The following is a 12,654-nucleotide window of genomic DNA, read 5'->3' on the forward strand; positions in this document are numbered from 1 at the left end:
GGGGGGGGGGGACATTTACCCCGACTCTACACAGTCCAGGCTGGATTCCCCTTTGTAAGCAGGTCTTGAAGTCATTTGCCTTTCCAGACTAGACTGTGAGCTTCTGCCGGGGACTGGGAATGACACAGGGCCCTGTCTTTTCATTCCTCTGGATCTCTCCAAAGCCTCTGCTATCGTACTCAGCACATAGGTGGCACTCGACACATGTTAAAAGAACAGACCAGGAGGTGTTTCCACCCTTCGCCCGCCAGGCGGGTGGCTAAGTGAAGCCCAGATTCACGCGAAAGAGCTATTGAGCCGTGTTATGTGTGCCGTAAAAGACCACGTCTATGTAAACTATGTTTGAAATGTTAACCAAAAAAGCAGTGAATACACAGTATATTTCTTACTGGAATTGTCACCTCCCTGAGAGAGGGACCTTTGCTTTTGCTCATGGCTATATCCCAGGCTTGGGACAGCGCCTGGGACATGAGTGGTGGCTCGATATATAACCTCGGATATGTGAATGAACTTTTCAGAAACCTGCCTCCTGCCTAAAGCAAGGGCGGGCCAAGGGAATAGGCAGGATTCTGGTAGTCATCTGTGGCTTCCCTTAGCTGCCATCGGGTAGGAGAAATGCTCTGAAGCAAAGCACTTTCTTCATCTGAGACCCAGGTTGTGAGCAGCAGGTGGACCTGGGTGGCATGAGATCATTCTCCCTTTGCTGCTCCCCCCCTCAAAAGAGTGCTCCAGCAAGGAGGAGACACTCAGCCTCTAGCCTCCCACTTTATCTGCTGTAGGGCCTTGCCATTGTCACCTAATTTCACTGGGTTTTATGGGGATGATCATCTCTGTCCTATCCCCTTCAGGTTGTTAGAAGATTAAATAAAATGGGACCAGCAGTTGGCATAATGATTACATCAATGGACTCCCATGTAGTTGACCACAGTTCAAGTCCCAGACCCGGTGGCTTAAAGTCACGCTGGGCACGTGCGTGCGTGCCCAAGATTCCGAGAGGAGAATGGAGGAGTAGGGATTGTGGTGTGGCCATCTCTCCTGGGGGGTGAGTTCTTGCTTTCTGTCTCTCTGTCTCTCTCTGTCTTTGTGGCCAGCGCATGCGCCCTATAGAAAAAAAAAAAACTCTCCAAAAAAAAAAGTAACAAAAAGTAAAAGAAAAAAAAAAAGATGAAATAAAATAAGGTACCTGCAGGTATTGTGCTAATGGGGAATAAGCCCTTGCAGGGACGTTTTGCTCCAGCCCCAGATTAAGCAAGCCTACACACACCCAAATAGGAGTCCTTGCAACTAGGAGAGTAGAAGCCTTCCTATTTAACCACATCGTCGCTAGGGTGCATATGAGCTACTCCCTAAGTAGTTAGAGCCGTGCTTTCCAAATAAAGTGGCACATTCAGTTCCTCAGTTGTACTGGCCACATTTCAATTGCTCAGGAGCCACCATATACGACTAGTGGCTACCAGGGTGGACAGCATAGAACAGAATCTTTCGATCATTGCAGGAAGTTCTGTGGGTAGTGCTGGGTTGGAACACTCATGCATTCTTCCTTTCTCTATAGGCCTTTTCCCCACCTTAACTAGTCTTCAAAATGCACAAGGTAGGGGCTGACAGGTGGTGTGGTGGTTATGGCACTGGACTCCCACATGGCTGACCGCAGTTCAAGTCCTGGATCTGGCGGCTTGCTTTCACACACACACTCTCTCTCTCTGCCTCTCTCTTGTGAGTGTGCATGCCCTGTAGCAAATGTTTTGAAAATGTTTATTTATTTACTGTCTTACATCATCTAGTTCAAAAAGTCTTCTCGTGTTATATTTTAGCTTGTTGGTTTACAGGAGTGTTATTTCCAGCGCAGGAAGATCTTCCCATCAGTACACGTGCATCTGCCGTGGTAGAACTCAGTTCAGCACCGTCTCCTTCACAGGTGGGCTCAATCCAAGGAATCTTCTGGGAGCAGATAGGGATATTCCATCTCCAGATTCTTGTGCTTGATCGCCCCTGGCTCGGTCTTCTTTCTGACACTCCAGCACAAGGCTTGGCAAACACACTTCTCGTGAGGGTTCCACTTTATCTCCTTGCCAATCTCTAGGTAAACCTTGCCCTCATACATAATCACGGGGCCTTCGGAAGTTTCGCTGAGACGGTGCTCCAACACACGATGTCATCATTGCCTTCCTCAAATCTCAATTCCACTTCGTCACCCTCTTCTTCTTCAGAAAACAAACACATGACGGCGCGTTTATGTAATATGCCTACCTTGTGTGTCCCATTAGGGAGGTGACGAAGGCTTCCAGGTTCCTCTCGCCATCTCCTTACCCTGACATTTTTTTTTTAGAGAGGTTTTTGCTATAGGGCGCGTGCGCTCGCCAGACAGACAGAGAGAGACAGAGAGACAGAAAGCAAGAAATCACCCCCCAGGGGGGATGGTCACACCGCAATCCCTTCTCCTCCATTCTCCTCTCGGGATCTTGGGCATGCACACACATGCGCCCGGCGTGAGTTTTAAGCCACCGGTTCCGGGACGCGAACCGCGGTTGACTACGTGGGAGTCCAGTGACATAGCCATTACGCTAACTGCTGGTTCCCACCCTGACGTTTAATAAAGCGCCTCTCGCACCACAGCTGACTTCTGCTTTGCGTGAGACTTCCCTCAACGCCCCCTTCACCTTCGTTGCACTCTTCACCTACACGCCACCATCCATCATCATCTCCTTCACCTTCGAGACCCCCTTCACTTCCAGCCGCCATCCATCTTCATCGCCCCCTTCACCATCGAGGGCCCCTTCACCTTCGTCGCCCCCTTCGACTTCAAGCCACCATCCAACTTCATCGCCCCCTTCACCTTCGTCGCCCCCTTCAGGCCGCGCTGTGTCTTCCTCCTTCATCCAGCGCGTATCACACTGAATCGCCCCGTCCGTTTTAGCACCAGGCGCTGAGATCAGGACGAGGCTTGGAGGACTTCTTAAACCAGGCGGAGACGGCCTCCGAGGTTCCTCTCTTGGTTCAGCCACATCCACTGACACGTCAGCCTCCTCAGCCTCACAGGGAGGCTTGTACACACCGCTGTCTGCAGGGCCTCTCGTCCATGTAGGGCTCTTCATCGCCACGGGGTGATGGCTGGGCCAGCGGGGTTGGCGAGCGACAGTGGCTCTTGGGGGGCCTGGCTTTCTCCTCCCTTTGCCGGGGTACTTTTGGGGACTAGATTGGGTTCAAGGCTCAGGGCCTTCGCCTGTGAGATGGGAGCTGCCTCTGTGCCTGGAGTTGCTTCAAATCGTTTGACTTGCACACTTCTTTTTGTTTTTTTGGAGAGTTTTGTTTTGTTTTGTTTTGCTATAGGGCATATGCGCTCTCCAGAAAGAGAGAGACAGAGAGATAGAAAGCCAGAAATTACCCCCCAGGGGGGATGGCCATGCTGCAATCCCTTCTCCTCCATTCTCCTCTCGGGATCTTGGGCACGTACACACACGTGCCCGGCATGAGTTTAAGCTACTGGGTCTGCGACTCGAACCGTGGTCGACTCCATGAGAGTTCAGCGACATAGCCATTACGCTAACTGCTGGTCCCTGACTTGCACACTTCTGACTTCAGGTTATTCTGGCTTTTAACAAACTGAATCTCTTCACTGGCTTTCTTATCCAGAGGTGGCAGGTTTGGGGGAACGTCCCCACATCCGTTCCTTTCTTGGCTCACAGTCACCCCCACAGCACGGCCTGACTTCACGATCCCCTCGTTTGCTGTGGCTTCAAGACGCTGCTCTGACGCTGTAGCAGCTCTTTGCTGCTCTTTCATTGTAGCAAATTAAAATAATAAGAATAATAATGATAATCAATACATTACATTAAATAAATAATTTTGGAAAAAGTGCACACAAGGTAAGGAGAAAATGCAAAAGCAAGTCAATTCAAATTAAAGCCAAGGAATAATACATTGAAGGCATGCATTTAAGTCAAGAATTAAAGTGTTGAATGCATGGGAGAATTGCTTTTAAAAATTGAATCCTTTTCTCCATGCGACCATATCGCATCTATTTTTCTAGTCCCCAGTCCAAGTTCTCATCGTCCTTTTTCCAGACACTCTTGCTTATGTTCACATGCCCTCTCTGTACTTTACAGTACCTTATTATTATTATTATTATTTTTATTTTAGAGATTTTTGCTATAGGGCACATGCACTCTCTGGAGACACACACACACACATACACACAGACAGACAGTGAGAAATCACCAGGGGGATGGCCATGCTGCAATCCCTTCACCTTCATTCTCCTCCTGGGATTTTGGGCACACACACACACACACACACACACAAGGAGTTAGTGTCAAACTGCTGGGTCCAGGACTCAAAGCCCTGTTGGCCATGTGGGAGTCCAGCACCTTAACCACTCTGCCATCTGCGGGCCCCTGGCTCTACTTTTCACTGATACTTATTCTCATGGTACATTGGAGCACTTTTGTATCTGCGTGCTATGTCCTGTGGGCCTGCTATCATTCTGCAGCCAGGGTCTGCCACCATTGTATTCGTTCTGGAATCGAGGCCAGGGGGCAGGATATATACCCCTGATTGTTCGCTCTGAACCCCTGTTTTCTCCCCTATATCTCAGTGTCATATCGAAATGGCCAATGTTCATATCTGTCTCTGTCCACCAGACTTGAAGGTCACTGGAATGAGTACCTAGCACAGGGCCTGGCACATAGCTGGCACTTTATAACTGCTTGTCGAATGTCAGCAGTTATAGTGGCAGAACTCTGTGGTCTCTTTCATTCAGAAGGATGACGCTATTGAAGTAATAGCAGCAGAATAAATGAAACCACCCACACTTTTCTGCCCTGAGGCAGCAGGCAGCTGTGAGATGCTTTGTGGCACTTTGGGACTCGGGCCTGTAGTCAGGGACAAACCTCAGTTTCCTATCAAGGTTAGGGACAATCCTGTGGGCGGGGCTGGGACTCGGAGCATTGTTGGGGACACAGATGACATAGCTGACCTACGTGGAGCCAGCCTGTGATTTGTGCCCCTCTTCAACTCCTAAGCACAAGCTATTCAGTTCCACTTAGTGTCCTCTGTCATCACCACCGACCGCTGCTGCTCGGTTGACTCATCCACCTCGTGTCTGGTGGGTTTCAGTCAGCCATGTGGTGTATTGAAAAGACCTCAGCTCCTGGAGTTTCACGTCTGTCCCTCAGTCCCATTCATTAGCTGTGTGACCTTGGGCGAGTTACTTAGACTCTCAGAGACTCAGTTCCTTCATCTGTTAAAGGAGGATAACAATAGTACCTACCTTATTGTGCACTATGGCCTGAATATATGTTCCCCTCCCAAATTCCTATGTTGGTATTAAAAGGAGCCTTTGAGGGACATAGTGGTGAAGATGCTGGACTTCTGTGGTTCGAGTCCTGGACCCAGCAGCTTGAAACTCATGCCGGGCATGTGTGCACACTGCCCCAAATCCAGAGAGGAGATTGGAGGAGAAGGGGTTGCAGTGTGGCCGTCTTCCCTGGGGGGTGCTTTCTCCCTTTCTGCCTGTGTCTCTATCTCTCTGGTGCACGCATGCATCCTATAGCAAAAAAATCTCTCTCAGAAAAAAAGAGGGGCCTTTGGGAAGTCACGGGGGTTATTTGTAAGTTACCCAGTGTCAGGGATTTTGCTATAGTGGTGGGAATAGACTAAGATGTTATGGTTGCGAGATGAAATGAGATCATGCATGTAAAGTACTTCACACAGTCCCCGGGCCCACAGAAGTTGCTCACACAGTGTTAGCTTTCTCCTCTTCCTGACATGCCCTTCTCCCCACCTTTGGGTCTGTCTCTGGCCTCCTCGAACTGATCAGAAAGAAGGGCTCTATCTTTGCCCTACCTCATCCACACCTGCCTTTTTTTTTTCCGTAAGTTTATTTCTTTTACTTTTATTCATGAGAGAAACCAGGCACCCTTGACAGGGCCTCATCTTCTCATGCTCCATGCTCTTCCCCCCCCGCCCCAGACCACCAGCCAGCCAGGATTATGGGTGTGTGCACACACTCTCAGTGTTTCAGGTTAATCCAAATCACAGTCTTCTATGTGGTTCCAGCATTGCATAGCAGTGCCCTGCCCCCTGGGCCAGTTTGGCTGGGCCTGTCTTCTTGGTAGCCATTAACACTGCTCACCATCTTATCCCCACAAAGCACTAATCTCTGCTGGGGTTAACTGATGAGAGCACTTGATCCAGGAACTTAACCCATGACTGTAGTTTGAGATTATATCTCCCAGGCATGCTATTGATTTAAAAAAAAAATTAGGGTCTTGCTCTGTCATGGTCCTCCTGCCTCAGCCTCCCAAGTAGCTGGGACTACAGGTACATGCCACTGCACCCAGCTTGTAGAGTGGACAAGCAGCCGAACCTGGGCCTCCCATGTGGCCTCAGCCTGTGGAGCAGCAGTATTGACCTGTATGTACCACCTTGGTGGGACCTGGTATTCATTTTACCAGGGGCCTTTTTTTCTTTCTTTTTGGAGAGGTTTTTGTGATAGGGTGCGCGTGCTTGCCAGATAGACAGAGAGAGACAGAGAGACAGAAAGCGAGAAATCACCCCCCAGTGGGGATACCCACGCCACAATCCCTTCTCCTCCATTCTCCTCTCGGGATCTTGGGCACGCACGCACACGTGCCTGGCGTGAGTTTTAAGCCACCGGGTCCGGGACACGAACCACGGTCAACTACATGGGAGTCCAGCGACACAGCCATTACGCTAACTGCTGGTCCCTTTACCAGGGGCCTTTGGGAGGTGAGACAGTGTCCAACGCCAAGGCAATATCAAGCTGTACCCTTTCAAGCAAAGAAACACATCCATGACTCTCACTTGGCTTCTTTAGCAAGAACTCATCCTGCTTCAGAATCAACTAAGGAAAGGCACTTTAGGATCAACTCTCTGGCAATCTACAGCCCAACTTTCAACCTGCAGGTCTAGCCACTGAAACCTCAGAGTACGATCTTGCTGCTGCCTGTTCCTCTCTGCCTGTCCCCACAGATTATGATGGTCATGGTGATACTACAACTTAGTGTGTATGTCTAGCTGTCAAGTACTCTTCTAAATGCTCTGTGTTTAATTCTCACACATATGAGGTAGGTCCTGTTTTTTATCATTCCTATTTTATAGACAAGGCAACTGAGGTTAACAGGGGTTAGGTGATTTTCCCAGGATTGCCTAACAAAGCTTACACATGTCCCTCATTAAGCATCAAGAAATGATTTCTCACTTCTTGGGCCCACTTGCCACTTTATTTGCACTTTTATTTTTATTCTAGGTTTGCTATAGGGCATATGTGCTCTCTGGAAAGAGACAAAGAGACAGATAAAGAGAGATAAAGTGAGAATCCCCCCTCCCCTGCCCAGAGGGGATGGCTATGCCACAATCCCTTCTCCTCTCCTTCTCCTCTAGACTCCTCTTGGGGTTTTGGGCATGCATGCACACACACATACCCAGCATGATTTTCAAACCACTGGGTCCGGGATTTGAACTGCTCAGTCAGCCATGTGGGATCCAGTCTTCTTAATCTCCGTGTCACCTCCTGGCCCTATTTGCATTTTTGGTTTTTTTGTTGTTGTTGTTTTGTTTTTTTTTGAGAGAGATTTTCACTGTAGGGCACGTGCACTCGCCAGACAGACAGAGAGAGACATAGAGACAGAAAGCGAGAAATCACTCCCCAGGGGGGATGGTCACGCCGCAATCCCTTCTCCTCCATTCTCCTCTCGGGATCTTGGGCACGCACGCACATGCTCCCGGCGTGAGTTTTAAGCCACCGGGTCCGGGACGTGAACCGTGGTCAACTATGTGGGAGTCCAGCGACATAGCCATTACACTAACTGCTGGTTCCCCCTATTTGCATTTTTGACACCTGATTGATACTGCTTTGAATTAGGAAGTGGTGAAGTATAAGGTTAAGCAAATGGGTTCTGGAATAAGGCAGCTCTGTCACTTACTAAATGGGGAACTTTGGGGCAAGTATTATCCCCCTTCTGAGCCATTGATGCCTCATCTGAGGAGAAGGTTAGTACCTAGCTCTCTGAGTTACTAGAAGGATTAAATAAATTAGTACCTACGCAGTGCTTGGTGCAGTGCCCAATTTTCATAGTAAGGTGAACATTGCATAAATGTTATATATTCTCACAGACATTTGTGTATATGTCTTACCAATATAAGATAGTAAGACTATGTCTGATTCATATTTGTATTTTCATCAGCAGTGTTGTCCAAAGCAAATACTCAATAAATGATGATTGAATGAAAGCAGTTTGATAATCACTAAAAATCACCCTAGGTTTATAATTATAAAACCTAGAGTGGATCTGCTGGAGCCACCAGAGCATCCAGCAGAATGCTTGCTATGGAGTAGATGTGTAGACCATATTCATGGATTGCCTTTCCTATTTGGGGTGTGAGATCACTTTAATCAGAGAACATGATTTTAATTTTGAGGAAACTAGTCTGGAACTTTGTGAATCAAGTGTCCTTATTTGAGCAAAATCATCATTAGTTTTTCTAATACGTTCTTAGATCGGGCAATATAACAACTAACATAAATACACAGAGATGTGGCTGTCCTCTCCCCAATTGTGTACTTGATTTTTTACTAGAGAAATGCAGAAAGTACAGTGAGGAGAGGCTGTATGGAGAATTATGAGCCTGGACAGCAATCAAAGAAATGTCATGGCAGAAAGAGCCCAACTCCCTCATTATGTAGATGGAGAAACTGAGACCCAGAAAGGAAAAGTGACTGGGAGCCAGCAGTTAGCGTAATGGCTATGTCGTTGGACTCCCACATACTCGACCGCGGTTCGCGTCCCGGACCCGGTGGCTTAAAACTCACGCCGGGCGCGTGTGCGTGCGTGCCCAAGATCCCGAGAGGAGAATGGAGGAGAAGGGATAGCGGCGTGGCCATGCCCCCGGGGGGTGATTTCTCACTTTCTGTCTGTCTCTATGTCTCTCTCTGTCTGTCTGACGAGCACACGCGCCCAATAGCAAAAATCTCTCCAAAAAAAAAAAAAAAAGAAAGAAGAGAAAAGGAAAAAGGAAAGAAAGGAAAAGTGACTTACCCAAAGTTACACAGAAAGCCAGTGGCAAAGTCAGGACTGGGGTCTAGGTCTAACTCAATCTGGGCTCCTGTTTTTCCCTCTATGTGTTGCCAGCCTAGAATGAATAGTCAGTGGCCAAGAAGTACCGCAGCTGGCTGTAAAGGCACTGAAAATGGCTGTGGTTAGGCACGAGACCTTCATTCCACAGTCCAGCCCTTCCGGAGCATCTCACAAGTTTTCCCAGGTGTTGCTCATGCAATATGCTTCCTAAAACATAAGCTAGATTAATGAGCAAACAAGTTCAGTAGCCATGACATTAGTAAAAAGCATTTAAGAAGAGCCTTAAAGCTTCCCCTGTCTCTAGAGCTACTTAACAGGAACTTGGGGAGAAAAAAAAAATAGTAGAACAAATCCCAAATGTACACAACATAATGTGATGTTAAATGTTAACAATGGCGAGTATGTTTATAGCCTTGATTTGATTATTTCACAATTACACATGCTTTAAAAAGCCATCCTGTGTGGCAGCAGGTTAAGGTGCTAGATCCTACAAGTCCACCAGGTCTGGGACTTGAACCTACAGGTTCATGATTCAAGTCCCAGACCTGATGACTCGAAAATTACACCTGGTGCATGTGCATGTGTGTCCAAAGTCCCAAGAGGAGAATAGAGAAGGGATTGCAGGGCAACTGTCCCGCCTCAGGGGTGATTTCTTACTCTCCTCTCTCTTTGTCTCTTTCACTCTTTCTCTGTCTGGCAAGCACACACACCCCATAGCAAAAAAAAAAAAAAAAAAAAAAAAGTCATACCGCACCCCACAAAGATGTACAATGATTATATGTAAATTACTCATTACAATAAGGAAAAAGAGAGGCCAGCTGCTAGTTGAGTCTTTCTTAACTAGCTCCATGACAAATTATCTTTGGTTGGTTAAGCACCAGCCGAGAACATGCATTTTTCGCTATCTCATTGCTGAGTATTTGTCTTTTTGATTCTACTGGCTAGAATTGAGCTTTGTAATACATCTGGATCCACCAGGGTAGCCACAATGCTTGCTACGGAGTGGTAGATGTGCAGACCATATTCATGGATTACCTTTCCTATTTGGGGTGTGAGACCATTTAATCAAGCGAACATGCTAATTATGTGGAAGCTACTCTGGAATTTACTCTGTGAATCCAAAGACCCTGCCATGGTTTGAATGTGCCCCCTGCTCCACGCCAGTACATGTGTGGGAACTTGGTTGTATGTGAAAGTGTTAGGAAGAAACATAATGCCTTCATGATCTTGAAAAGTGGGGCCTTTGGGAAGAGATTAGGATTAAGGTCATTAGGGTGGGGGTGCCATGATGAGTTCTGGTAGGTTGATAAGGAGGAGGAATAAGACAGACACAGACACGGGCACTGCTCTGCTCTCACCCTCAGGGCGTGATGCCTCAGACTCTGCAAGGTCCCTACCACATGTGGCCTCCAGCCCTTGGACCTCCAAACGGATCTGAATAAACCTCCCTATTCATGTAACACTTTTTAAAAGTTTGCTCCAGGGCATGTGTGCTCATGGGAGAGACAGCAGGGGGAATGAGAAATCACCCTCCCCACCCAGGGCAGGAGTGGATGGGGGTGGAATGGCTACATTCTCCTCTCAGAAGTCTGGGCATGCACGTGTACATACCTGGCCCAATAAGCCTCTATTTTCATAAATCACCCAGTTCCCAGTATTTTCTGCTATTAGCAGTGGAACAGATGATTATATTGTAGAATAGACCCTAATGACATTTGGAGGAAATAAGCTTGTGGCTGGGGTTTGTTGGACTTTGCTAAGGTTTCTGCTTTGGCAAGCTGCATGCCTCTCTCCTTTCTTGGTGAGCATCGGCAGGGTCCAACTCCTTGCCACAGATTGGGGTCTTGTCTCTCACTGTTCCCCTTTTCCCAAGCACACTAAAGTCATAAAATACCACGTGTGCAAAAACTAGAGAGGTAGCCATTTTGCAGCACTACCTCTATTCCCAACCCTGGTGTTTAATGCCATAGCTTAGGCCAACAGGTGGTGTGGTGCCTAAGGTGCTGGACTCCTACATGACTGACCACGGTTCAAGTCCGAGACCTGGCAGCTTGCTTTCTCACTCTCCCTCTCTTTCTCCCTCTCTTTTTCTCTCTCTGGTGATCACATGTGCCCTATAGAAAACTTCAAAATGCTACTACTAATATTAATAAAATAAGTGCTGTATCTCGGTCCCACTGTGTGCTCATTTCTTCCACAGGGCACCCTTCAGCCACTCCCAAATGGGTTCCAAATGCCCCAGAATGCTTGTTCCACTGACATGTTTCTTCCAACCTCTTGGCATTTTTTTTTCCCATGTGAGAGATTTTTGCCATAGAGTGTGTGTGCTCACTGGAGAGACAGAGAGACAGAAAGTGAGAAATTGCCCCCCATGGGGGATGGCCTTTCCCTTCTCTTCCATTCTCCTCTTGGGATTTTAGACACACATGCACATGCACCTGGCATGAGTTTCAAGTTGCCAGATCCAGGACTCGAACTGTAGTTGGCTAAGTGGGAGTCCAGAGCCTTGACCAGCACACCACCTGCTGGGCTCTCTTCCAGCTTCTTTGCTGGATTTTTTCTTTTTCTAGGCAAGGACTTTAATGAATTGAACACTGCTATTGGCAATATATATATTTTAAAGTGTAATGTATACAAAATCATCTTTGGTGCCAAGAGAAAACTCTCATGACAGTATAGATTCTCTGACTCCCAAGTGGCTGGCATAGGACATCCGCTCCCACTGAGACGGGTGAACACGCTTCTCTCCCAGTAGAAAGACCCCTCTCCCTGAGTAAAGTACAGAAGGAGAGAAGAGTGTGTATCCAAAAGGAAGGGGACCCCTTTCAGAAACACGTCGGGGCCTTGTGCCAGGGCTCAGAACTTCCGGGGAATGACAGCCAGTACTTGGGCTGCTTTCTGTCACAGTGCTTGTCGAAGCTCAGCTGCATGGCAGCCTTCACGGCCAGGATCTTGGCGGCACCGTTCAGGTACAAACGCAGCATCTCAGCCTTGCAACGCTTGCCAGGGCTCTCCGGGGGCTCGACTGACTGGCAGGGGTTGTAGTACAGGTCATGGTCAGCATTCACGTAGTTGCCCAGGCGCACCGCCTCCAACTGCTGCTGCTGCCGCTGTGGCTCTTCTCTGTGCCTCTCGGTTTCTGCAAAGGACTGGCGGAGCTCTTCGGTGATTTCCATGTTGCGCAGGTCGTTCTCCACCTCCTCATCTGATTCACTTTCTGCCTCTCCTTCTTTGGACAAAGCTTGCTCTACTGTGGACATCTGGCTCCTGCTGCCATATGCGTGCTGCCCAGATCTTCTGAAAGCCAAGTAACACCGGGAGGAGAAATACGACTCCGCCAGCTTCTTGTAGGCAACCTGGTGTCTTCGCCTCCAAGCCATCGCTTGCTGATAATGTTGCCAGTATCTTGCAAATACTGGATGAGAATAACACGCGTCGGGAGCTTTCAACGTTGACGCCTCTGCTGCCATCACTGATTGCCAGGTCTGAATGGGCACTGGACCTCAAAGGCACTCCGATTGCAGACCCTCTGGACTTTTTTTTTTTTCTTTTTTTTTTT

At 48.1% G+C, this 12,654-nt stretch overlaps 1 pseudogene; it reads right to left on the reverse strand.

Moving 5' to 3' along the window:
* Positions 1 to 11,920: 11,920 nt before the first annotated feature.
* On the reverse strand, positions 11,921 to 12,565 carry LOC102498478 (gem-associated protein 8 pseudogene; annotated as a pseudogene).
* Between the last annotated feature and the right edge of the window lie 89 nt (positions 12,566 to 12,654).

The sequence above is a fragment of the Tupaia chinensis genome, unplaced genomic scaffold, assembly GCF_000334495.1.
Source record: "Tupaia chinensis unplaced genomic scaffold, TupChi_1.0 Scaffold144058_1, whole genome shotgun sequence".
Classification (NCBI taxonomy): Eukaryota; Metazoa; Chordata; class Mammalia; order Scandentia; family Tupaiidae; genus Tupaia; species Tupaia belangeri.